This window comes from Lithobates pipiens, unplaced genomic scaffold (genome assembly GCF_037356315.1).
Source record: "Lithobates pipiens isolate NorthernLeopardFrog02 unplaced genomic scaffold, aLitPip1_a1.2 Scaffold_8, whole genome shotgun sequence".
NCBI classification, from domain to species: domain Eukaryota; kingdom Metazoa; phylum Chordata; class Amphibia; order Anura; family Ranidae; genus Lithobates; species Lithobates pipiens.
Genome location: NW_027507903.1, coordinates 607,828,737 through 607,846,693, shown reverse-complemented (window position 1 = coordinate 607,846,693; position 17,957 = coordinate 607,828,737). Strand labels below are relative to the sequence as shown.

At 53.1% G+C, this 17,957-nt stretch overlaps 41 non-coding genes across 41 annotated transcripts; all 41 read right to left on the bottom strand.

Annotated features, from left to right (window-relative positions):
• Positions 1–486: 486 nt before the first annotated feature.
• Positions 487–560, bottom strand: TRNAT-AGU (transfer RNA threonine (anticodon AGU)). Its single transcript has one exon. It is a non-coding gene; the product is annotated as a tRNA-Thr (tRNA).
• Positions 561–722: 162 nt separating this feature from the next.
• TRNAT-AGU (transfer RNA threonine (anticodon AGU)) lies at positions 723–796 on the bottom strand. The gene has a single exon. It is a non-coding gene; the product is annotated as a tRNA-Thr (tRNA).
• Positions 797–1,144: 348 nt separating this feature from the next.
• On the bottom strand, positions 1,145–1,226 carry TRNAS-GCU (transfer RNA serine (anticodon GCU)). The gene has a single exon. It is a non-coding gene; the product is annotated as a tRNA-Ser (tRNA).
• Positions 1,227–1,761: 535 nt separating this feature from the next.
• Positions 1,762–1,835, bottom strand: TRNAT-AGU (transfer RNA threonine (anticodon AGU)). Its single transcript has one exon. It is a non-coding gene; the product is annotated as a tRNA-Thr (tRNA).
• A 162-nt stretch (positions 1,836–1,997) lies between these two features.
• On the bottom strand, positions 1,998–2,071 carry TRNAT-AGU (transfer RNA threonine (anticodon AGU)). The gene has a single exon. It is a non-coding gene; the product is annotated as a tRNA-Thr (tRNA).
• Positions 2,072–2,418: 347 nt separating this feature from the next.
• Positions 2,419–2,500, bottom strand: TRNAS-GCU (transfer RNA serine (anticodon GCU)). The gene has a single exon. It is a non-coding gene; the product is annotated as a tRNA-Ser (tRNA).
• A 535-nt stretch (positions 2,501–3,035) lies between these two features.
• On the bottom strand, positions 3,036–3,109 carry TRNAT-AGU (transfer RNA threonine (anticodon AGU)). Its single transcript has one exon. It is a non-coding gene; the product is annotated as a tRNA-Thr (tRNA).
• A 162-nt stretch (positions 3,110–3,271) lies between these two features.
• TRNAT-AGU (transfer RNA threonine (anticodon AGU)) lies at positions 3,272–3,345 on the bottom strand. Its single transcript has one exon. It is a non-coding gene; the product is annotated as a tRNA-Thr (tRNA).
• A 346-nt stretch (positions 3,346–3,691) lies between these two features.
• TRNAS-GCU (transfer RNA serine (anticodon GCU)) lies at positions 3,692–3,773 on the bottom strand. The gene has a single exon. It is a non-coding gene; the product is annotated as a tRNA-Ser (tRNA).
• Positions 3,774–4,308: 535 nt separating this feature from the next.
• TRNAT-AGU (transfer RNA threonine (anticodon AGU)) lies at positions 4,309–4,382 on the bottom strand. Its single transcript has one exon. It is a non-coding gene; the product is annotated as a tRNA-Thr (tRNA).
• A 162-nt stretch (positions 4,383–4,544) lies between these two features.
• Positions 4,545–4,618, bottom strand: TRNAT-AGU (transfer RNA threonine (anticodon AGU)). The gene has a single exon. It is a non-coding gene; the product is annotated as a tRNA-Thr (tRNA).
• Positions 4,619–4,966: 348 nt separating this feature from the next.
• TRNAS-GCU (transfer RNA serine (anticodon GCU)) lies at positions 4,967–5,048 on the bottom strand. Its single transcript has one exon. It is a non-coding gene; the product is annotated as a tRNA-Ser (tRNA).
• Positions 5,049–5,583: 535 nt separating this feature from the next.
• On the bottom strand, positions 5,584–5,657 carry TRNAT-AGU (transfer RNA threonine (anticodon AGU)). The gene has a single exon. It is a non-coding gene; the product is annotated as a tRNA-Thr (tRNA).
• Positions 5,658–5,819: 162 nt separating this feature from the next.
• Positions 5,820–5,893, bottom strand: TRNAT-AGU (transfer RNA threonine (anticodon AGU)). The gene has a single exon. It is a non-coding gene; the product is annotated as a tRNA-Thr (tRNA).
• A 349-nt stretch (positions 5,894–6,242) lies between these two features.
• TRNAS-GCU (transfer RNA serine (anticodon GCU)) lies at positions 6,243–6,324 on the bottom strand. The gene has a single exon. It is a non-coding gene; the product is annotated as a tRNA-Ser (tRNA).
• A 535-nt stretch (positions 6,325–6,859) lies between these two features.
• Positions 6,860–6,933, bottom strand: TRNAT-AGU (transfer RNA threonine (anticodon AGU)). Its single transcript has one exon. It is a non-coding gene; the product is annotated as a tRNA-Thr (tRNA).
• Positions 6,934–7,095: 162 nt separating this feature from the next.
• TRNAT-AGU (transfer RNA threonine (anticodon AGU)) lies at positions 7,096–7,169 on the bottom strand. Its single transcript has one exon. It is a non-coding gene; the product is annotated as a tRNA-Thr (tRNA).
• Positions 7,170–7,515: 346 nt separating this feature from the next.
• On the bottom strand, positions 7,516–7,597 carry TRNAS-GCU (transfer RNA serine (anticodon GCU)). The gene has a single exon. It is a non-coding gene; the product is annotated as a tRNA-Ser (tRNA).
• A 535-nt stretch (positions 7,598–8,132) lies between these two features.
• TRNAT-AGU (transfer RNA threonine (anticodon AGU)) lies at positions 8,133–8,206 on the bottom strand. The gene has a single exon. It is a non-coding gene; the product is annotated as a tRNA-Thr (tRNA).
• Positions 8,207–8,368: 162 nt separating this feature from the next.
• Positions 8,369–8,442, bottom strand: TRNAT-AGU (transfer RNA threonine (anticodon AGU)). Its single transcript has one exon. It is a non-coding gene; the product is annotated as a tRNA-Thr (tRNA).
• Positions 8,443–8,793: 351 nt separating this feature from the next.
• TRNAS-GCU (transfer RNA serine (anticodon GCU)) lies at positions 8,794–8,875 on the bottom strand. The gene has a single exon. It is a non-coding gene; the product is annotated as a tRNA-Ser (tRNA).
• Positions 8,876–9,410: 535 nt separating this feature from the next.
• On the bottom strand, positions 9,411–9,484 carry TRNAT-AGU (transfer RNA threonine (anticodon AGU)). The gene has a single exon. It is a non-coding gene; the product is annotated as a tRNA-Thr (tRNA).
• A 162-nt stretch (positions 9,485–9,646) lies between these two features.
• TRNAT-AGU (transfer RNA threonine (anticodon AGU)) lies at positions 9,647–9,720 on the bottom strand. Its single transcript has one exon. It is a non-coding gene; the product is annotated as a tRNA-Thr (tRNA).
• Positions 9,721–10,070: 350 nt separating this feature from the next.
• Positions 10,071–10,152, bottom strand: TRNAS-GCU (transfer RNA serine (anticodon GCU)). The gene has a single exon. It is a non-coding gene; the product is annotated as a tRNA-Ser (tRNA).
• Positions 10,153–10,687: 535 nt separating this feature from the next.
• Positions 10,688–10,761, bottom strand: TRNAT-AGU (transfer RNA threonine (anticodon AGU)). The gene has a single exon. It is a non-coding gene; the product is annotated as a tRNA-Thr (tRNA).
• A 162-nt stretch (positions 10,762–10,923) lies between these two features.
• TRNAT-AGU (transfer RNA threonine (anticodon AGU)) lies at positions 10,924–10,997 on the bottom strand. Its single transcript has one exon. It is a non-coding gene; the product is annotated as a tRNA-Thr (tRNA).
• A 344-nt stretch (positions 10,998–11,341) lies between these two features.
• On the bottom strand, positions 11,342–11,423 carry TRNAS-GCU (transfer RNA serine (anticodon GCU)). The gene has a single exon. It is a non-coding gene; the product is annotated as a tRNA-Ser (tRNA).
• A 535-nt stretch (positions 11,424–11,958) lies between these two features.
• On the bottom strand, positions 11,959–12,032 carry TRNAT-AGU (transfer RNA threonine (anticodon AGU)). Its single transcript has one exon. It is a non-coding gene; the product is annotated as a tRNA-Thr (tRNA).
• Positions 12,033–12,193: 161 nt separating this feature from the next.
• TRNAT-AGU (transfer RNA threonine (anticodon AGU)) lies at positions 12,194–12,267 on the bottom strand. Its single transcript has one exon. It is a non-coding gene; the product is annotated as a tRNA-Thr (tRNA).
• A 349-nt stretch (positions 12,268–12,616) lies between these two features.
• TRNAS-GCU (transfer RNA serine (anticodon GCU)) lies at positions 12,617–12,698 on the bottom strand. The gene has a single exon. It is a non-coding gene; the product is annotated as a tRNA-Ser (tRNA).
• Positions 12,699–13,233: 535 nt separating this feature from the next.
• On the bottom strand, positions 13,234–13,307 carry TRNAT-AGU (transfer RNA threonine (anticodon AGU)). Its single transcript has one exon. It is a non-coding gene; the product is annotated as a tRNA-Thr (tRNA).
• Positions 13,308–13,469: 162 nt separating this feature from the next.
• TRNAT-AGU (transfer RNA threonine (anticodon AGU)) lies at positions 13,470–13,543 on the bottom strand. The gene has a single exon. It is a non-coding gene; the product is annotated as a tRNA-Thr (tRNA).
• A 347-nt stretch (positions 13,544–13,890) lies between these two features.
• On the bottom strand, positions 13,891–13,972 carry TRNAS-GCU (transfer RNA serine (anticodon GCU)). Its single transcript has one exon. It is a non-coding gene; the product is annotated as a tRNA-Ser (tRNA).
• A 537-nt stretch (positions 13,973–14,509) lies between these two features.
• TRNAT-AGU (transfer RNA threonine (anticodon AGU)) lies at positions 14,510–14,583 on the bottom strand. Its single transcript has one exon. It is a non-coding gene; the product is annotated as a tRNA-Thr (tRNA).
• Positions 14,584–15,171: 588 nt separating this feature from the next.
• On the bottom strand, positions 15,172–15,253 carry TRNAS-GCU (transfer RNA serine (anticodon GCU)). The gene has a single exon. It is a non-coding gene; the product is annotated as a tRNA-Ser (tRNA).
• A 534-nt stretch (positions 15,254–15,787) lies between these two features.
• Positions 15,788–15,861, bottom strand: TRNAT-AGU (transfer RNA threonine (anticodon AGU)). The gene has a single exon. It is a non-coding gene; the product is annotated as a tRNA-Thr (tRNA).
• Positions 15,862–16,023: 162 nt separating this feature from the next.
• TRNAT-AGU (transfer RNA threonine (anticodon AGU)) lies at positions 16,024–16,097 on the bottom strand. The gene has a single exon. It is a non-coding gene; the product is annotated as a tRNA-Thr (tRNA).
• A 357-nt stretch (positions 16,098–16,454) lies between these two features.
• Positions 16,455–16,536, bottom strand: TRNAS-GCU (transfer RNA serine (anticodon GCU)). The gene has a single exon. It is a non-coding gene; the product is annotated as a tRNA-Ser (tRNA).
• Positions 16,537–17,071: 535 nt separating this feature from the next.
• Positions 17,072–17,145, bottom strand: TRNAT-AGU (transfer RNA threonine (anticodon AGU)). Its single transcript has one exon. It is a non-coding gene; the product is annotated as a tRNA-Thr (tRNA).
• A 162-nt stretch (positions 17,146–17,307) lies between these two features.
• TRNAT-AGU (transfer RNA threonine (anticodon AGU)) lies at positions 17,308–17,381 on the bottom strand. The gene has a single exon. It is a non-coding gene; the product is annotated as a tRNA-Thr (tRNA).
• A 350-nt stretch (positions 17,382–17,731) lies between these two features.
• On the bottom strand, positions 17,732–17,813 carry TRNAS-GCU (transfer RNA serine (anticodon GCU)). The gene has a single exon. It is a non-coding gene; the product is annotated as a tRNA-Ser (tRNA).
• Positions 17,814–17,957: the final 144 nt, after the last annotated feature.

Below are 17,957 nucleotides of genomic sequence, written 5' to 3'. Positions count from 1 at the left end.
GGGCTTAGCCAGATTGCGGCAATCTGGGAGGGCGCACGGAGAGTCAGCCAGGAGACTGAGTATGTCTGAGCACCACGTCCTCCTGGGGCAATATGCTTCCTTCTGAGAGGCACCACCTTCGGTGACCCCCTTGGTGATTGACGTAGGCCATAGCCATGGCATTGTCCAACTGGATTCCCATCTGAGGTTCTCACAGAAGAAGAGGTATGCAACATTGAAGGGAGGCCTGAATTGTCCTGTGCTCCAGAATGTTGATGGGAAGGCGGGCTCCCTCCAAAGAATAAGTCCCCTGCATTCAAAAGGGCACCCAGGACTGATCTTTAGCCTGATAGGCTGATATGTACAGTGGGAATTTTTCAAGTCGTTGGAGGCAGGGTCTTGCCTGGGTCCAGCGCTGGGTCGGTGGGCTACCACGCTTGGGAGACTGAGGGGTGACATTCAGCTTGCGCAATACTGAAAATGTTAGAAATGGATGGACTCCACGGCAGGCACTGCTGAGATTTGAACTCAGGATCTCCTGTTTACTAGACAGGCGCTTTCACCAACTAAGCCACAGCGCCCCACTTGGGGGATAGCTCTTTGTGAGAATTTTTCAAATCTTTGGAGGCAAGGTCTTCCCTCAAGGTAGCACTGGGTTGGAAACCTACCACGCTTGGGAGACTCAAGGCTGCCATTAAGCTTGCGCAAAACTGAAAACGTTATAAATGGAAAGACTCCACGGCAGGCACTGCTGAGATTTGAACTCAGGATCTCCTGTTTACTAGACAGGCGCTTTCACCAACTAAGCCACAGCGCCTCACGTGGTGCACATCCTTTGCAACCCAGTCAAGTGCAGAGTGGGTGCAGGGGGCAGTGCAGGGCGTAACAGGAATGCGGGGGCTGGAGCTGGGGGGTATTGGGGGGGGGGGGGGGCGGCTCGCACAGAAGTTAAAGCTGTGGACAGAGGGGAGTACAAAAGTGGGACAGGGTGGGTCTGACTGAGTGCAGAGGGGAGAGCTGTGGATTGGGCCGAGGAGGGGGCATGGAAGGGAGGTAGAATGTCTAGGTCCAGGTTGACAGTGCCTTTTTTTCTATGTGTACAAGACCTTTGTGCCATGAAATGCTTTACGTTAAGCACGTTTACATTGATTACGAACTAAACTACCGACGAGGATGGGATTCGAACCCATGCGTGCAGAGCACAATGGATTAGCAGTCCATCGCCTTAACCACTCGGCCACCTCGTCATGTGTAACCTAGAACCTTGGGCCGTTTCTTGTCTGTGGCTTTTGAGAAGGGCTTAGCCAGATTGCGGCAATCTGGGAGGGCGCACGGAGAGTCAGCCAGGAGACTGAGTATGTCTGAGCACCACGTCCTCCTGGGGCAATATGCTTCCTTCTGAGAGGCACCACCTTCGGTGACCCCCTTGGTGATTGACGTAGGCCATAGCCATGGCATTGTCCAACTGGATTCCCATCTGAGGTTCTCACAGAAGAAGAGGTATGCAACATTGAAGGGAGGCCTGAATTGTCCTGTGCTCCAGAATGTTGATGGGAAGGCGGGCTCCCTCCAAAGAATAAGTCCCCTGCATTCAAAAGGGCACCCAGGACTGATCTTTAGCCTGATAGGCTGATATGTACAGTGGGAATTTTTCAAGTCGTTGGAGGCAGGGTCTTGCCTGGGTCCAGCGCTGGGTCGGTGGGCTACCACGCTTGGGAGACTGAGGGGTGACATTCAGCTTGCGCAATACTGAAAATGTTAGAAATGGATGGACTCCACGGCAGGCACTGCTGAGATTTGAACTCAGGATCTCCTGTTTACTAGACAGGCGCTTTCACCAACTAAGCCACAGCGCCCCACTTGGGGGATAGCTCTTTGTGAGAATTTTTCAAATCTTTGGAGGCAAGGTCTTCCCTCAAGCTAGCACTGGGTTGGAAACCTACCACGCTTGGGAGACTCAAGGCTGCCATTAAGCTTGCGCAAAACTGAAAACGTTATAAATGGAAAGACTCCACGGCAGGCACTGCTGAGATTTGAACTCAGGATCTCCTGTTTACTAGACAGGCGCTTTCACCAACTAAGCCACAGCGCCTCACGTGGTGCACATCCTTTGCAACCCAGTCAAGTGCAGAGTGGGTGCAGGGGGCAGTGCAGGGCGTAACAGGAATGCGGGGGCTGGAGCTGGGGGGTATTGGGGGGGGGGGGGGCGGCTCGCACAGAAGTTAAAGCTGTGGACAGAGGGGAGTACAAAAGTGGGACAGGGTGGGTCTGACTGAGTGCAGAGGGGAGAGCTGTGGATTGGGCCGAGGAGGGGGCATGGAAGGGAGGTAGAATGTCTAGGTCCAGGTTGACAGTGCCTTTTTTTCTATGTGTACAAGACCTTTGTGCCATGAAATGCTTTACGTTAAGCACGTTTACATTGATTACGAACTAAACTACCGACGAGGATGGGATTCGAACCCATGCGTGCAGAGCACAATGGATTAGCAGTCCATCGCCTTAACCACTCGGCCACCTCGTCATGTGTAACCTAGAACCTTGGGCCGTTTCTTGTCTGTGGCTTTTGAGAAGGGCTTAGCCAGATTGCGGCAATCTGGGAGGGCGCACGGAGAGTCAGCCAGGAGACTGAGTATGTCTGAGCACCACGTCCTCCTGGGGCAATATGCTTCCTTCTGAGAGGCACCACCTTCGGTGACCCCCTTGGTGATTGACGTAGGCCATAGCCATGGCATTGTCCAACTGGATTCCCATCTGAGGTTCTCACAGAAGAAGAGGTATGCAACATTGAAGGGAGGCCTGAATTGTCCTGTGCTCCAGAATGTTGATGGGAAGGCGGGCTCCCTCCAAAGAATAAGTCCCCTGCATTCAAAAGGGCACCCAGGACTGATCTTTAGCCTGATAGGCTGATATGTACAGTGGGAATTTTTCAAGTCGTTGGAGGCAGGGTCTTGCCTGGGTCCAGCGCTGGGTCGGTGGGCTACCACGCTTGGGAGACTGAGGGGTGACATTCAGCTTGCGCAATACTGAAAATGTTAGAAATGGATGGACTCCACGGCAGGCACTGCTGAGATTTGAACTCAGGATCTCCTGTTTACTAGACAGGCGCTTTCACCAACTAAGCCACAGCGCCCCACTTGGGGGATAGCTCTTTGTGAGAATTTTTCAAATCTTTGGAGGCAAGGTCTTCCCTCAAGCTAGCACTGGGTTGGAAACCTACCACGCTTGGGAGACTCAAGGCTGCCATTAAGCTTGCGCAAAACTGAAAACGTTATAAATGGAAAGACTCCACGGCAGGCACTGCTGAGATTTGAACTCAGGATCTCCTGTTTACTAGACAGGCGCTTTCACCAACTAAGCCACAGCGCCTCACGTGGTGCACATCTTTTGCAACCCAGTCAAGTGCAGAGTGGGTGCAGGGGGCAGTGCAGGGCGTAACAGGAATGCGGGGGCTGGAGCTGGGGGGTATTGGGGGGGGGGGGGCGGCTCGCACAGAAGTTAAAGCTGTGGACAGAGGGGAGTACAAAAGTGGGACAGGGTGGGTCTGACTGAGTGCAGAGGGGAGAGCTGTGGATTGGGCCGAGGAGGGGGCATGGAAGGGAGGTAGAATGTCTAGGTCCAGGTTGACAGTGCCTTTTTTTCTATGTGTACAAGACCTTTGTGCCATGAAATGCTTTACGTTAAGCACGTTTACATTGATTACGAACTAAACTACCGACGAGGATGGGATTCGAACCCATGCGTGCAGAGCACAATGGATTAGCAGTCCATCGCCTTAACCACTCGGCCACCTCGTCATGTGTAACCTAGAACCTTGGGCCGTTTCTTGTCTGTGGCTTTTGAGAAGGGCTTAGCCAGATTGCGGCAATCTGGGAGGGCGCACGGAGAGTCAGCCAGGAGACTGAGTATGTCTGAGCACCACGTCCTCCTGGGGCAATATGCTTCCTTCTGAGAGGCACCACCTTCGGTGACCCCCTTGGTGATTGACGTAGGCCATAGCCATGGCATTGTCCAACTGGATTCCCATCTGAGGTTCTCACAGAAGAAGAGGTATGCAACATTGAAGGGAGGCCTGAATTGTCCTGTGCTCCAGAATGTTGATGGGAAGGCGGGCTCCCTCCAAAGAATAAGTCCCCTGCATTCAAAAGGGCACCCAGGACTGATCTTTAGCCTGATAGGCTGATATGTACAGTGGGAATTTTTCAAGTCGTTGGAGGCAGGGTCTTGCCTGGGTCCAGCGCTGGGTCGGTGGGCTACCACGCTTGGGAGACTGAGGGGTGACATTCAGCTTGCGCAATACTGAAAATGTTAGAAATGGATGGACTCCACGGCAGGCACTGCTGAGATTTGAACTCAGGATCTCCTGTTTACTAGACAGGCGCTTTCACCAACTAAGCCACAGCGCCCCACTTGGGGGATAGCTCTTTGTGAGAATTTTTCAAATCTTTGGAGGCAAGGTCTTCCCTCAAGGTAGCACTGGGTTGGAAACCTACCACGCTTGGGAGACTCAAGGCTGCCATTAAGCTTGCGCAAAACTGAAAACGTTATAAATGGAAAGACTCCACGGCAGGCACTGCTGAGATTTGAACTCAGGATCTCCTGTTTACTAGACAGGCGCTTTCACCAACTAAGCCACAGCGCCTCACGTGGTGCACATCCTTTGCAACCCAGTCAAGTGCAGAGTGGGTGCAGGGGGCAGTGCAGGGCGTAACAGGAATGCGGGGGCTGGAGCTGGGGGGTATTGGGGGGGGGGGGGGGCGGCTCGCACAGAAGTTAAAGCTGTGGACAGAGGGGAGTACAAAAGTGGGACAGGGTGGGTCTGACTGAGTGCAGAGGGGAGAGCTGTGGATTGGGCCGAGGAGGGGGCATGGAAGGGAGGTAGAATGTCTAGGTCCAGGTTGACAGTGCCTTTTTTTCTATGTGTACAAGACCTTTGTGCCATGAAATGCTTTACGTTAAGCACGTTTACATTGATTACGAACTAAACTACCGACGAGGATGGGATTCGAACCCATGCGTGCAGAGCACAATGGATTAGCAGTCCATCGCCTTAACCACTCGGCCACCTCGTCATGTGTAACCTAGAACCTTGGGCCGTTTCTTGTCTGTGGCTTTTGAGAAGGGCTTAGCCAGATTGCGGCAATCTGGGAGGGCGCACGGAGAGTCAGCCAGGAGACTGAGTATGTCTGAGCACCACGTCCTCCTGGGGCAATATGCTTCCTTCTGAGAGGCACCACCTTCGGTGACCCCCTTGGTGATTGACGTAGGCCATAGCCATGGCATTGTCCAACTGGATTCCCATCTGAGGTTCTCACAGAAGAAGAGGTATGCAACATTGAAGGGAGGCCTGAATTGTCCTGTGCTCCAGAATGTTGATGGGAAGGCGGGCTCCCTCCAAAGAATAAGTCCCCTGCATTCAAAAGGGCACCCAGGACTGATCTTTAGCCTGATAGGCTGATATGTACAGTGGGAATTTTTCAAGTCGTTGGAGGCAGGGTCTTGCCTGGGTCCAGCGCTGGGTCGGTGGGCTACCACGCTTGGGAGACTGAGGGGTGACATTCAGCTTGCGCAATACTGAAAATGTTAGAAATGGATGGACTCCACGGCAGGCACTGCTGAGATTTGAACTCAGGATCTCCTGTTTACTAGACAGGCGCTTTCACCAACTAAGCCACAGCGCCCCACTTGGGGGATAGCTCTTTGTGAGAATTTTTCAAATCTTTGGAGGCAAGGTCTTCCCTCAAGCTAGCACTGGGTTGGAAACCTACCACGCTTGGGAGACTCAAGGCTGCCATTAAGCTTGCGCAAAACTGAAAACGTTATAAATGGAAAGACTCCACGGCAGGCACTGCTGAGATTTGAACTCAGGATCTCCTGTTTACTAGACAGGCGCTTTCACCAACTAAGCCACAGCGCCTCACGTGGTGCACATCCTTTGCAACCCAGTCAAGTGCAGAGTGGGTGCAGGGGGCAGTGCAGGGCGTAACAGGAATGCGGGGGCTGGAGCTGGGGGGTATTGGGGGGGGGGGGGGGGGGGCTCGCACAGAAGTTAAAGCTGTGGACAGAGGGGAGTACAAAAGTGGGACAGGGTGGGTCTGACTGAGTGCAGAGGGGAGAGCTGTGGATTGGGCCGAGGAGGGGGCATGGAAGGGAGGTAGAATGTCTAGGTCCAGGTTGACAGTGCCTTTTTTTCTATGTGTACAAGACCTTTGTGCCATGAAATGCTTTACGTTAAGCACGTTTACATTGATTACGAACTAAACTACCGACGAGGATGGGATTCGAACCCATGCGTGCAGAGCACAATGGATTAGCAGTCCATCGCCTTAACCACTCGGCCACCTCGTCATGTGTAACCTAGAACCTTGGGCCGTTTCTTGTCTGTGGCTTTTGAGAAGGGCTTAGCCAGATTGCGGCAATCTGGGAGGGCGCACGGAGAGTCAGCCAGGAGACTGAGTATGTCTGAGCACCACGTCCTCCTGGGGCAATATGCTTCCTTCTGAGAGGCACCACCTTCGGTGACCCCCTTGGTGATTGACGTAGGCCATAGCCATGGCATTGTCCAACTGGATTCCCATCTGAGGTTCTCACAGAAGAAGAGGTATGCAACATTGAAGGGAGGCCTGAATTGTCCTGTGCTCCAGAATGTTGATGGGAAGGCGGGCTCCCTCCAAAGAATAAGTCCCCTGCATTCAAAAGGGCACCCAGGACTGATCTTTAGCCTGATAGGCTGATATGTACAGTGGGAATTTTTCAAGTCGTTGGAGGCAGGGTCTTGCCTGGGTCCAGCGCTGGGTCGGTGGGCTACCACGCTTGGGAGACTGAGGGGTGACATTCAGCTTGCGCAATACTGAAAATGTTAGAAATGGATGGACTCCACGGCAGGCACTGCTGAGATTTGAACTCAGGATCTCCTGTTTACTAGACAGGCGCTTTCACCAACTAAGCCACAGCGCCCCACTTGGGGGATAGCTCTTTGTGAGAATTTTTCAAATCTTTGGAGGCAAGGTCTTCCCTCAAGCTAGCACTGGGTTGGAAACCTACCACGCTTGGGAGACTCAAGGCTGCCATTAAGCTTGCGCAAAACTGAAAACGTTATAAATGGAAAGACTCCACGGCAGGCACTGCTGAGATTTGAACTCAGGATCTCCTGTTTACTAGACAGGCGCTTTCACCAACTAAGCCACAGCGCCTCACGTGGTGCACATCCTTTGCAACCCAGTCAAGTGCAGAGTGGGTGCAGGGGGCAGTGCAGGGCGTAACAGGAATGCGGGGGCTGGAGCTGGGGGGTATTGGGGGGGGGGGGGCGGCTCGCACAGAAGTTAAAGCTGTGGACAGAGGGGAGTACAAAAGTGGGACAGGGTGGGTCTGACTGAGTGCAGAGGGGAGAGCTGTGGATTGGGCCGAGGAGGGGGCATGGAAGGGAGGTAGAATGTCTAGGTCCAGGTTGACAGTGCCTTTTTTTCTATGTGTACAAGACCTTTGTGCCATGAAATGCTTTACGTTAAGCACGTTTACATTGATTACGAACTAAACTACCGACGAGGATGGGATTCGAACCCATGCGTGCAGAGCACAATGGATTAGCAGTCCATCGCCTTAACCACTCGGCCACCTCGTCATGTGTAACCTAGAACCTTGGGCCGTTTCTTGTCTGTGGCTTTTGAGAAGGGCTTAGCCAGATTGCGGCAATCTGGGAGGGCGCACGGAGAGTCAGCCAGGAGACTGAGTATGTCTGAGCACCACGTCCTCCTGGGGCAATATGCTTCCTTCTGAGAGGCACCACCTTCGGTGACCCCCTTGGTGATTGACGTAGGCCATAGCCATGGCATTGTCCAACTGGATTCCCATCTGAGGTTCTCACAGAAGAAGAGGTATGCAACATTGAAGGGAGGCCTGAATTGTCCTGTGCTCCAGAATGTTGATGGGAAGGCGGGCTCCCTCCAAAGAATAAGTCCCCTGCATTCAAAAGGGCACCCAGGACTGATCTTTAGCCTGATAGGCTGATATGTACAGTGGGAATTTTTCAAGTCGTTGGAGGCAGGGTCTTGCCTGGGTCCAGCGCTGGGTCGGTGGGCTACCACGCTTGGGAGACTGAGGGGTGACATTCAGCTTGCGCAATACTGAAAATGTTAGAAATGGATGGACTCCACGGCAGGCACTGCTGAGATTTGAACTCAGGATCTCCTGTTTACTAGACAGGCGCTTTCACCAACTAAGCCACAGCGCCCCACTTGGGGGATAGCTCTTTGTGAGAATTTTTCAAATCTTTGGAGGCAAGGTCTTCCCTCAAGCTAGCACTGGGTTGGAAACCTACCACGCTTGGGAGACTCAAGGCTGCCATTAAGCTTGCGCAAAACTGAAAACGTTATAAATGGAAAGACTCCACGGCAGGCACTGCTGAGATTTGAACTCAGGATCTCCTGTTTACTAGACAGGCGCTTTCACCAACTAAGCCACAGCGCCTCACGTGGTGCACATCTTTTGCAACCCAGTCAAGTGCAGAGTGGGTGCAGGGGGCAGTGCAGGGCGTAACAGGAATGCGGGGGCTGGAGCTGGGGGGTATTGGGGGGGGGGGGGGGGGGGGGCTCGCACAGAAGTTAAAGCTGTGGACAGAGGGGAGTACAAAAGTGGGACAGGGTGGGTCTGACTGAGTGCAGAGGGGAGAGCTGTGGATTGGGCCGAGGAGGGGGCATGGAAGGGAGGTAGAATGTCTAGGTCCAGGTTGACAGTGCCTTTTTTTCTATGTGTACAAGACCTTTGTGCCATGAAATGCTTTACGTTAAGCACGTTTACATTGATTACGAACTAAACTACCGACGAGGATGGGATTCGAACCCATGCGTGCAGAGCACAATGGATTAGCAGTCCATCGCCTTAACCACTCGGCCACCTCGTCATGTGTAACCTAGAACCTTGGGCCGTTTCTTGTCTGTGGCTTTTGAGAAGGGCTTAGCCAGATTGCGGCAATCTGGGAGGGCGCACGGAGAGTCAGCCAGGAGACTGAGTATGTCTGAGCACCACGTCCTCCTGGGGCAATATGCTTCCTTCTGAGAGGCACCACCTTCGGTGACCCCCTTGGTGATTGACGTAGGCCATAGCCATGGCATTGTCCAACTGGATTCCCATCTGAGGTTCTCACAGAAGAAGAGGTATGCAACATTGAAGGGAGGCCTGAATTGTCCTGTGCTCCAGAATGTTGATGGGAAGGCGGGCTCCCTCCAAAGAATAAGTCCCCTGCATTCAAAAGGGCACCCAGGACTGATCTTTAGCCTGATAGGCTGATATGTACAGTGGGAATTTTTCAAGTCGTTGGAGGCAGGGTCTTGCCTGGGTCCAGCGCTGGGTCGGTGGGCTACCACGCTTGGGAGACTGAGGGGTGACATTCAGCTTGCGCAATACTGAAAATGTTAGAAATGGATGGACTCCACGGCAGGCACTGCTGAGATTTGAACTCAGGATCTCCTGTTTACTAGACAGGCGCTTTCACCAACTAAGCCACAGCGCCCCACTTGGGGGATAGCTCTTTGTGAGAATTTTTCAAATCTTTGGAGGCAAGGTCTTCCCTCAAGCTAGCACTGGGTTGGAAACCTACCACGCTTGGGAGACTCAAGGCTGCCATTAAGCTTGCGCAAAACTGAAAACGTTATAAATGGAAAGACTCCACGGCAGGCACTGCTGAGATTTGAACTCAGGATCTCCTGTTTACTAGACAGGCGCTTTCACCAACTAAGCCACAGCGCCTCACGTGGTGCACATCCTTTGCAACCCAGTCAAGTGCAGAGTGGGTGCAGGGGGCAGTGCAGGGCGTAACAGGAATGCGGGGGCTGGAGCTGGGGGGTATTGGGGGGGGGGGGGGGGGCGGCTCGCACAGAAGTTAAAGCTGTGGACAGAGGGGAGTACAAAAGTGGGACAGGGTGGGTCTGACTGAGTGCAGAGGGGAGAGCTGTGGATTGGGCCGAGGAGGGGGCATGGAAGGGAGGTAGAATGTCTAGGTCCAGGTTGACAGTGCCTTTTTTTCTATGTGTACAAGACCTTTGTGCCATGAAATGCTTTACGTTAAGCACGTTTACATTGATTACGAACTAAACTACCGACGAGGATGGGATTCGAACCCATGCGTGCAGAGCACAATGGATTAGCAGTCCATCGCCTTAACCACTCGGCCACCTCGTCATGTGTAACCTAGAACCTTGGGCCGTTTCTTGTCTGTGGCTTTTGAGAAGGGCTTAGCCAGATTGCGGCAATCTGGGAGGGCGCACGGAGAGTCAGCCAGGAGACTGAGTATGTCTGAGCACCACGTCCTCCTGGGGCAATATGCTTCCTTCTGAGAGGCACCACCTTCGGTGACCCCCTTGGTGATTGACGTAGGCCATAGCCATGGCATTGTCCAACTGGATTCCCATCTGAGGTTCTCACAGAAGAAGAGGTATGCAACATTGAAGGGAGGCCTGAATTGTCCTGTGCTCCAGAATGTTGATGGGAAGGCGGGCTCCCTCCAAAGAATAAGTCCCCTGCATTCAAAAGGGCACCCAGGACTGATCTTTAGCCTGATAGGCTGATATGTACAGTGGGAATTTTTCAAGTCGTTGGAGGCAGGGTCTTGCCTGGGTCCAGCGCTGGGTCGGTGGGCTACCACGCTTGGGAGACTGAGGGGTGACATTCAGCTTGCGCAATACTGAAAATGTTAGAAATGGATGGACTCCACGGCAGGCACTGCTGAGATTTGAACTCAGGATCTCCTGTTTACTAGACAGGCGCTTTCACCAACTAAGCCACAGCGCCCCACTTGGGGGATAGCTCTTTGTGAGAATTTTTCAAATCTTTGGAGGCAAGGTCTTCCCTCAAGCTAGCACTGGGTTGGAAACCTACCACGCTTGGGAGACTCAAGGCTGCCATTAAGCTTGCGCAAAACTGAAAACGTTATAAATGGAAAGACTCCACGGCAGGCACTGCTGAGATTTGAACTCAGGATCTCCTGTTTACTAGACAGGCGCTTTCACCAACTAAGCCACAGCGCCTCACGTGGTGCACATCCTTTGCAACCCAGTCAAGTGCAGAGTGGGTGCAGGGGGCAGTGCAGGGCGTAACAGGAATGCGGGGGCTGGAGCTGGGGGGTATTGGGGGGGGGGGCGGCTCGCACAGAAGTTAAAGCTGTGGACAGAGGGGAGTACAAAAGTGGGACAGGGTGGGTCTGACTGAGTGCAGAGGGGAGAGCTGTGGATTGGGCCGAGGAGGGGGCATGGAAGGGAGGTAGAATGTCTAGGTCCAGGTTGACAGTGCCTTTTTTTCTATGTGTACAAGACCTTTGTGCCATGAAATGCTTTACGTTAAGCACGTTTACATTGATTACGAACTAAACTACCGACGAGGATGGGATTCGAACCCATGCGTGCAGAGCACAATGGATTAGCAGTCCATCGCCTTAACCACTCGGCCACCTCGTCATGTGTAACCTAGAACCTTGGGCCGTTTCTTGTCTGTGGCTTTTGAGAAGGGCTTAGCCAGATTGCGGCAATCTGGGAGGGCGCACGGAGAGTCAGCCAGGAGACTGAGTATGTCTGAGCACCACGTCCTCCTGGGGCAATATGCTTCCTTCTGAGAGGCACCACCTTCGGTGACCCCCTTGGTGATTGACGTAGGCCATAGCCATGGCATTGTCCAACTGGATTCCCATCTGAGGTTCTCACAGAAGAAGAGGTATGCAACATTGAAGGGAGGCCTGAATTGTCCTGTGCTCCAGAATGTTGATGGGAAGGCGGGCTCCCTCCAAAGAATAAGTCCCCTGCATTCAAAAGGGCACCCAGGACTGATCTTTAGCCTGATAGGCTGATATGTACAGTGGGAATTTTTCAAGTCGTTGGAGGCAGGGTCTTGCCTGGGTCCAGCGCTGGGTCGGTGGGCTACCACGCTTGGGAGACTGAGGGGTGACATTCAGCTTGCGCAATACTGAAAATGTTAGAAATGGATGGACTCCACGGCAGGCACTGCTGAGATTTGAACTCAGGATCTCCTGTTTACTAGACAGGCGCTTTCACCAACTAAGCCACAGCGCCCCACTTGGGGATAGCTCTTTGTGAGAATTTTTCAAATCTTTGGAGGCAAGGTCTTCCCTCAAGCTAGCACTGGGTTGGAAACCTACCACGCTTGGGAGACTCAAGGCTGCCATTAAGCTTGCGCAAAACTGAAAACGTTATAAATGGAAAGACTCCACGGCAGGCACTGCTGAGATTTGAACTCAGGATCTCCTGTTTACTAGACAGGCGCTTTCACCAACTAAGCCACAGCGCCTCACGTGGTGCACATCCTTTGCAACCCAGTCAAGTGCAGAGTGGGTGCAGGGGGCAGTGCAGGGCGTAACAGGAATGCGGGGGCTGGAGCTGGGGGGTATTGGGGGGGGGGGGGGGGCGGCTCGCACAGAAGTTAAAGCTGTGGACAGAGGGGAGTACAAAAGTGGGACAGGGTGGGTCTGACTGAGTGCAGAGGGGAGAGCTGTGGATTGGGCCGAGGAGGGGGCATGGAAGGGAGGTAGAATGTCTAGGTCCAGGTTGACAGTGCCTTTTTTTCTATGTGTACAAGACCTTTGTGCCATGAAATGCTTTACGTTAAGCACGTTTACATTGATTACGAACTAAACTACCGACGAGGATGGGATTCGAACCCATGCGTGCAGAGCACAATGGATTAGCAGTCCATCGCCTTAACCACTCAGCCACCTCGTCATGTGTAACCTAGAACCTTGGGCCGTTTCTTGTCTGTGGCTTTTGAGAAGGGCTTAGCCAGATTGCGGCAATCTGGGAGGGCGCACGGAGAGTCAGCCAGGAGACTGAGTATGTCTGAGCACCACGTCCTCCTGGGGCAATATGCTTCCTTCTGAGAGGCACCACCTTCGGTGACCCCCTTGGTGATTGACGTAGGCCATAGCCATGGCATTGTCCAACTGGATTCCCATCTGAGGTTCTCACAGAAGAAGAGGTATGCAACATTGAAGGGAGGCCTGAATTGTCCTGTGCTCCAGAATGTTGATGGGAAGGCGGGCTCCCTCCAAAGAATAAGTCCCCTGCATTCAAAAGGGCACCCAGGACTGATCTTTAGCCTGATAGGCTGATATGTACAGTGGGAATTTTTCAAGTCGTTGGAGGCAGGGTCTTGCCTGGGTCCAGCGCTGGGTCGGTGGGCTACCACGCTTGGGAGACTGAGGGGTGACATTCAGCTTGCGCAATACTGAAAATGTTAGAAATGGATGGACTCCACGGCAGGCACTGCTGAGATTTGAACTCAGGATCTCCTGTTTACTAGACAGGCGCTTTCACCAACTAAGCCACAGCGCCCCACTTGGGGGATAGCTCTTTGTGAGAATTTTTCAAATCTTTGGAGGCAAGGTCTTCCCTCAAGCTAGCACTGGGTTGGAAACCTACCACGCTTGGGAGACTCAAGGCTGCCATTAAGCTTGCGCAAAACTGAAAACGTTATAAATGGAAAGACTCCACGGCAGGCACTGCTGAGATTTGAACTCAGGATCTCCTGTTTACTAGACAGGCGCTTTCACCAACTAAGCCACAGCGCCTCACGTGGTGCACATCCTTTGCAACCCAGTCAAGTGCAGAGTGGGTGCAGGGGGCAGTGCAGGGCGTAACAGGAATGCGGGGGCTGGAGCTGGGGGGTATTGGGGGGGGGGGGGGCGGCTCGCACAGAAGTTAAAGCTGTGGACAGAGGGGAGTACAAAAGTGGGACAGGGTGGGTCTGACTGAGTGCAGAGGGGAGAGCTGTGGATTGGGCCGAGGAGGGGGCATGGAAGGGAGGTAGAATGTCTAGGTCCAGGTTGACAGTGCCTTTTTTTCTATGTGTACAAGACCTTTGTGCCATGAAATGCTTTACGTTAAGCACGTTTACATTGATTACGAACTAAACTACCGACGAGGATGGGATTCGAACCCATGCGTGCAGAGCACAATGGATTAGCAGTCCATCGCCTTAACCACTCGGCCACCTCGTCATGTGTAACCTAGAACCTTGGGCCGTTTCTTGTCTGTGGCTTTTGAGAAGGGCTTAGCCAGATTGCGGCAATCTGGGAGGGCGCACGGAGAGTCAGCCAGGAGACTGAGTATGTCTGAGCACCACGTCCTCCTGGGGCAATATGCTTCCTTCTGAGAGGCACCACCTTCGGTGACCCCCTTGGTGATTGACGTAGGCCATAGCCATGGCATTGTCCAACTGGATTCCCATCTGAGGTTCTCACAGAAGAAGAGGTATGCAACATTGAAGGGAGGCCTGAATATTGTCCTGTGCTCCAGAATGTTGATGGGAAGGCGGGCTCCCTCCAAAGAATAAGTCCCCTGCATTCAAAAGGGCACCCAGGACTGATCTTTAGCCTGATAGGCTGATATGTACAGTGGGAATTTTTCAAGTCGTTGGAGGCAGGGTCTTGCCTGGGTCCAGCGCTGGGTCGGTGGGCTACCACGCTTGGGAGACTGAGGGGTGACATTCAGCTTGCGCAATACTGAAAATGTTAGAAATGGATGGACTCCACGGCAGGCACTGCTGAGATTTGAACTCAGGATCTCCTGTTTACTAGACAGGCGCTTTCACCAACTAAGCCACAGCGCCCCACTTGGGGGATAGCTCTTTGTGAGAATTTTTCAAATCTTTGGAGGCAAGGTCTTCCCTCAAGCTAGCACTGGGTTGGAAACCTACCACGCTTGGGAGACTCAAGGCTGCCATTAAGCTTGCGCAAAACTGAAAACGTTATAAATGGAAAGACTCCACGGCAGGCACTGCTGAGATTTGAACTTAGGATCTCCTGTTTACTAGACAGGCGCTTTCACCAACTAAGCCACAGCGCCTCACGTGGTGCACATCCTTTGCAACCCAGTCAAGTGCAGAGTGGGTGCAGGGGGCAGTGCAGGGCGTAACAGGAATGCGGGGGCTGGAGCTGGGGGGTATTGGGGGGGGGGGGGGGGGGGCGGCTCGCACAGAAGTTAAAGCTGTGGACAGAGGGGAGTACAAAAGTGGGACAGGGTGGGTCTGACTGAGTGCAGAGGGGAGAGCTGTGGATTGGGCCGAGGAGGGGGCATGGAAGGGAGGTAGAATGTCTAGGTCCAGGTTGACAGTGCCTTTTTTTCTATGTGTACAAGACCTTTGTGCCATGAAATGCTTTACGTTAAGCACGTTTACATTGATTACGAACTAAACTACCGACGAGGATGGGATTCGAACCCATGCGTGCAGAGCACAATGGATTAGCAGTCCATCGCCTTAACCACTCGGCCACCTCGTCATGTGTAACCTAGAACCTTGGGCCGTTTCTTGTCTGTGGCTTTTGAGAAGGGCTTAGCCAGATTGCGGCAATCTGGGAGGGCGCACGGAGAGTCAGCCAGGAGACTGAGTATGTCTGAGCACCACGTCCTCCTGGGGCAATATGCTTCCTTCTGAGAGGCACCACCTTCGGTGACCCCCTTGGTGATTGACGTAGGCCATAGCCATGGCATTGTCCAACTGGATTCCCATCTGAGGTTCTCACAGAAGAAGAGGTATGCAACATTGAAGGGAGGCCTGAATTGTCCTGTGCTCCAGAATGTTGATGGGAAGGCGGGCTCCCTCCAAAGAATAAGTCCCTGCATTCAAAAGGGCACCCAGGACTGATCTTTAGCCTGATAGGCTGATATGTACAGTGGGAATTTTTCAAGTCGTTGGAGGCAGGGTCTTGCCTGGGTCCAGCGCTGGGTCGGTGGGCTACCACGCTTGGGAGACTGAGGGGTGACATTCAGCTTGCGCAATACTGAAAATGTTAGAAATGGATGGACTCCACGGCAGGCACTGCTGAGATTTGAACTCAGGATCTCCTGTTTACTAGACAGGCGCTTTCACCAACTAAGCCACAGCGCCCCACTTGGGGGATAGCTCTTTGTGAGAATTTTTCAAATCTTTGGAGGCAAGGTCTTCCCTCAAGCTAGCACTGGGTTGGAAACCTACCACGCTTGGGAGACTCAAGGCTGCCATTAAGCTTGCGCAAAACTGAAAACGTTATAAATGGAAAGACTCCACGGCAGGCACTGCTGAGATTTGAACTCAGGATCTCCTGTTTACTAGACAGGCGCTTTCACCAACTAAGCCACAGCGCCTCACGTGGTGCACATCCTTTGCAACCCAGTCAAGTGCAGAGTGGGTGCAGAGTGGGTGCAGGGGGCAGTGCAGGGCGTAACAGGAATGCGGGGGCTGGAGCTGGGGGGTATTGGGGGGGGGGGGGGCGGCTCGCACAGAAGTTAAAGCTGTGGACAGAGGGGAGTACAAAAGTGGGACAGGGTGGGTCTGACTGAGTGCAGAGGGGAGAGCTGTGGATTGGGCCGAGGAGGGGGCATGGAAGGGAGGTAGAATGTCTAGGTCCAGGTTGACAGTGCCTTTTTTTCTATGTGTACAAGACCTTTGTGCCATGAAATGCTTTACGTTAAGCCGTTTACATTGATTACGAACTAAACTACCGACGAGGATGGGATTCGAACCCATGCGTGCAGAGCACAATGGATTAGCAGTCCATCGCCTTAACCACTCGGCCACCTCGTCATGTGTAACCTAGAACCTTGGGCCGTTTCTTGTCTGTGGCTTTTGAGAAGGGCTTAGCCAGATTGCGGCAATCTGGGAGGGCGCACGGAGAGTCAGCCAGGAGACTGAGTATGTCTGAGCACCACGTCCTCCTGGGGCAATATGCTTCCTTCTGAGAGGCACCACCTTCGGTGACCCCCTTGGTGATTGACGTAGGCCATAGCCATGGCATTGTCCAACTGGATTCCCATCTGAGGTTCTCACAGAAGAAGAGGTATGCAACATTGAAGGGAGGCCTGAATTGTCCTGTGCTCCAGAATGTTGATGGGAAGGCGGGCTCCCTCCAAAGAATAAGTCCCCTGCATTCAAAAGGGCACCCAGGACTGATCTTTAGCCTGATAGGCTGATATGTACAGTGGGAATTTTTCAAGTCGTTGGAGGCAGGGTCTTGCCTGGGTCCAGCGCTGGGTCGGTGGGCTACCACGCTTGGGAGACTGAGGGGTGACATTCAGCTTGCGCAATACTGAAAATGTTAGAAATGGATGGACTCCACGGCAGGCACTGCTGAGATTTGAACTCAGGATCTCCTGTTTACTAGACAGGCGCTTTCACCAACTAAGCCACAGCGCCCCACTTGGGGGATAGCTCTTTGTGAGAATTTTTCAAATCTTTGGAGGCAAGGTCTTCCCTCAAGCTAGCACTGGGTTGGAAACCTACCACGCTTGGGAGACTCAAGGCTGCCATTAAGCTTGCGCAAAACTGAAAACGTTATAAATGGAAAGACTCCACGGCAGGCACTGCTGAGATTTGAACTCAGGATCTCCTGTTTACTAGACAGGCGCTTTCACCAACTAAGCCACAGCGCCTCACGTGGTGCACATCCTTTGCAACCCAGTCAAGTGCAGAGTGGGTGCAGGGGGCAGTGCAGGGCATAACAGGAATGCGGGGGCTGGAGCTGGGGGGTATTGGGGGGGGGGGGGGGGGCGGCTCGCACAGAAGTTAAAGCTGTGGACAGAGGGGAGTACAAAAGTGGGACAGGGTGGGTCTGACTGAGTGCAGAGGGGAGAGCTGTGGATTGGGCCAAGGAGGGGGCATGGAAGGGAGGTAGAATGTCTAGGTCCAGGTTGACAGTGCCTTTTTTTCTATGTGTACAAGACCTTTGTGCCATGAAATGCTTTACGTTAAGCACGTTTACATTGATTACGAACTAAACTACCGACGAGGATGGGATTCGAACCCATGCGTGCAGAGCACAATGGATTAGCAGTCCATCGCCTTAACCACTCGGCCACCTCGTCATGTGTAACCTAGAACCTTGGGCCGTTTCTTGTCTGTGGCTTTTGAGAAGGGCTTAGCCAGATTGCGGCAATCTGGGAGGGCGCACGGAGAGTCAGCCAGGAGACTGAGTATGTCTGAGCACCACGTCCTCCTGGGGCAATATG